This window comes from Prunus avium, chromosome 4 (genome assembly GCF_965620075.1).
Source record: "Prunus avium chromosome 4, drPruAviu1.hap1.1, whole genome shotgun sequence".
NCBI classification, from domain to species: domain Eukaryota; kingdom Viridiplantae; phylum Streptophyta; class Magnoliopsida; order Rosales; family Rosaceae; genus Prunus; species Prunus avium.
In genome coordinates, this window is record NC_142287.1 from 19,687,759 (window position 1) to 19,691,798 (window position 4,040).

The window sequence follows — 4,040 nt, forward strand, 5'->3', positions numbered from 1 at the left end:
GTTTCATGTCTAAGATGGAGTCGTTTTCATGGCTGTATCTCCTCTTCTTGTTATGCACTTCTCAATTTATGTTCTTGTCATCATTTAATTCTTCTTCTTCTTCTTCAGATCATTTGTGTCATCTTGATGATAGCTCTGCTTTGCTTCAATAATTCATTCTCTATTGATACCTCTGGTTCTGATTCTGTTGATGCTTTTTTTGTTTATGGAATCACTCCTTATCCTAGAACAGTCTATTGGGATAAGGGCAAGGACTGTTGCACATGGAGTGGCGTCACTTGTGAAAGAATGACGGGGCATGTGATAGGCCTCAACCTTGGGTACAGTGGGCTTCAAGGCAACATTCATCACAACAGCAGTCTTTTCTCCCTTCGTCATCTCCGGAGGCTAGACCTCTCTAACAACAACTTTAGAGGTTCCCCAGTTTCATCCAACTTTGGCGGGTTTGTAAGTATGACTCACCTTGACCTTTCCAACTCCAACTTTTGAAATCTCCTACCTTTCCAAATTGGTTTCACTTAATCTCTCTTCTGAGACTCAAGTGAGCCTAGGGACAGTTAGTTTGAAAAGAATTGCCCAAAACCTAACCAACCTTAAGGAGCTATGTCTGGACGGTGTTAACATGTCTTCAGTTGTACTTGATTCATTCATGAATTTGTCTTCTTCTTTGACATCTCTTAGTCTCGTTGATTCTAATTTGAAAGGGAAATTTCCAGAGAAAATTTTGCGCCTACCAAGCCTCCATGAACTTGATTTAAGTTACAACTATGAGCTCAATGGTTCTTTCCCAAAATCTAATTGGAGCAGTCCACTCAAGTTCTTGGGACTCTCTTGGACTAGAATCTCAATAGATTTGCCCTATCTGACTACAACTTTGAAGTGCTTGAGTTTTTGGTATCTTGAGCATTGCAATTTTGTAGGAGCATACCCTACATTGCTTGGTAATCTTACACAAATCACGAGGTTGGACCTCTCAGATAATGGTTTTGGTGGCCAGATCCCATGGTCGCTTTTAAACATGGAGAGTCTCATTTCCTTAGATCTTTCAAACAACAATTTTTCGGGTCAACTCCCAGATCTTCATAGTAACTCAACACAAATGCCTGCATCTTTATATGATTCTTCAAAAGAACGGCTAGTGGGTCCTATTCCTTTGCATTTAAACGAACTCTTCTTATATAATAACTCACTTACCGGAACAATACCATCTTGGCTATATATCTTGCCCTCTTTGGAAGCTTTAAGCCTCAGCCACAACCAACTCACTGGGAACGTCAAAGAATTCCAATCTAGTTCTTTGGTGTATCTTAATTTTGGTCATAACAGATTACATGGCCAAATTCCAAGATCAATCTTTGAATTTCCAAACCTGGGAGAGCTCGATCTGTCATCAAATAACTTCAGTGGGTTTGTGAAGTTTGGAAAGTTTCCGAAACCCCAAAATCTTCTTAGGCATCTTCATCTTTCTAATAACTCTTTGACAGGTATAGAACAAGTATTTCCGTGGAAAAACTTACAAGTTCTTGACCTCCGCACCAATTTGCTCCAAGGACAACTTCCTATTCCACCACCTTCTACATTTGTCTTCTTGGTATCACACAATCAGTTGACGGGAGGGATTCCTTCAAAGATTTGCAACCTCAGTTCCCTTGTAGTCCTTGATTTGTCTAATAACAACATGAGCGGCGAAATTCCTCCATGTATAGGAAATTTGACCAGTCACAACCTCTCAGTTCTGGATTTACATATGAATAAATTTCTTGGAGTGATCCCTTCAACATTCACAAAGGATAGCATCTTGAGGAATCTTGACCTTAATGGAAATAAGTTGGAAGGGCCATTGCCGCAAACTCTGTTGAATTGTAGAAAGTTGGAAGTGCTCGACCTAGGAAACAACGAGATAAACGACACCTTCCCCAACTGGTTGGAATCCCTTCCAACGTTACAGGTTCTTATCTTGAGATCTAACAAATTTCATGGTCCTATAATCAGTCCAAAAACTATATTTCCATTCCGAATGTTGCGAATTATGGACCTCTCCCATAATCAGTTTAGTGGTCTTTTGCCAAGGAAATATTTTGAGAACTTGATGGGTATGATACATGTACGAGATAATGGATTGAAATACATGGATCATGGCTATTATCAGGACACTGTGAGAGTAGTGATAAAAGGTTCCTACTTGCAGTTGGAAAAAATCCTAGTCATGTTCACAACCATTGATTTCTCAAACAATATTTTCGCAGGAGACATTCCAATGGTGATTGGTAAGCTCAAATCATTGAAAGGGCTTAACTTTTCTCATAATCAGCTTACAGGTAATATTCCACGCTATTTGGTAATTTGACTAGTCTTGAATGGCTAGACATCTCCGCAAATAGGCTTGTTGGTGAGATTCCTAGAGAATTGGCAGATTTGCCATGGCTTGCAAAATTAAACCTTTCGGAAAACCGACTTGTGGGGTCCATACCCCATTGCAAGCAATTTGAGACATTTGAGAATGATTCATACAATGGAAATTTGGGATTGTGTGGACTTCCACTTTCCAGAACTTGCATCAATGATGTGGTATATCCACTGCCATCAGCATCCCTTCAGCAAGAAGATGATTTGGAGGATGTGAATGGATTTCAGTGGAAAGTAGTATGGATGGGGTATGGGATTGGAATGGTAATTGGAATATCTACGGGATATCTCGTACTCTCAACTGGAAAACTTGATTGTGCTGTGAAAGTGATTGGAAGAGAACTACGAAGTAAAATGGTGAAAAAACCAAAGCAGAGTCTTCACATGCACAAAGTTAGAAGTAGAAATGATTGATGTTGTTTTGCTTAATGATTACAAGTGATTCCAATGTGTCTTTCTTAAATGTTTTCACTAATCTAGTTTTAATGCACGTTGTTTCATCTTTATGTTTATGTATATGGGAAAAAAAAATTACATTGCTTACTATTTATCTTGGTAGTTTTTTTTTTTTCCTTTAGCTTGGCATGCAAAAACCTTCTGAGCGAACTCCTGATCTAGATTCTTGTGAAGGCCATGCTCATCCTAAAAAATGGCTGAAAGCAATGAATTATAATAGTGAGAGAAATGCCTTAACCAATGACCATCATAAGTTTTAACAGACATTGTGTGTGACAAAATGCCGCAACAAACAGATTGTGATCGAATAACATTAAATTGTGATCTAAGGCAATTTTTGTACAATTTCTCAAGTTTATTCAAGTTTGAACAGATCAAGACCCAGTACAACATACACAGAAACTTTTCAACAAAGAAAGAGAAAAGCTTTAAAAGAAATGGACGATGAAGGATCAAAGAGCACAATCAGAGAGAAAAACCTATGTTAACAGAACATAGGGAGGAGAAGGTGTTGAATATTGGCTCAAATATTATTTTGTCTATTATCTTTGTTGTGTTGCATGTCGTCCACTTGGAGAAAGGAAGAGATTGTTTATTTCCTTTCTCATGCATTTGCCGAAAGCAGAGGAAGACATGTAGCACGTGGGCAAGCTATAGAGAAGGGAATGTTGGTTAATGTCAGCCTTTGTCATAAAGGAGGGAACAAAAGCCATGTGAAGCAAGTTGGAAAATGGAAAAAGCAAGTTTGACTAGTTGCATATTGATTGCAAACTAGGGAGTGGCAGCCGTGAGCCTTAGAGAGAGAAAAGAGAAAAGTAGAATAATCTTTTATTATTGCTACTACTTTTGGCTCTTGGGTTCCTTGAGAAGCCAACTAGAGCTATGCTTCATTAGGGACTTCGTTGGCAGCAAAGAGGAGCGGCTGGTTTCCTTTCCAATGCTGGTGGTTGAGTTGTTCCAGTGCATTAATGTCCCTTGTTCTGTGGAGGACTTTGAAGGTACTCATGCAGCTGTTGGACCAAGTTCTTGGTTATATAATGAAGGCTTGGCAGAGAGACAAAGAGTGGGCAGTTTTGGTAAGCACAATAGGTGAGATAGTGTTCTTGTCAGAGGGGCAAGCCGTATGCACCAATATTGTGTCTTTGCTGCTGCACCTTTTGTGTGTGAGTGACTGGGGT

The 4,040-nt window shown here is 39.3% G+C and overlaps 1 pseudogene; it reads left to right on the plus strand.

Annotated features, from left to right (window-relative positions):
* On the plus strand, positions 1 to 2,913 carry LOC110748143 (receptor-like protein 9DC3; annotated as a pseudogene).
* Positions 2,914 to 4,040: the final 1,127 nt, after the last annotated feature.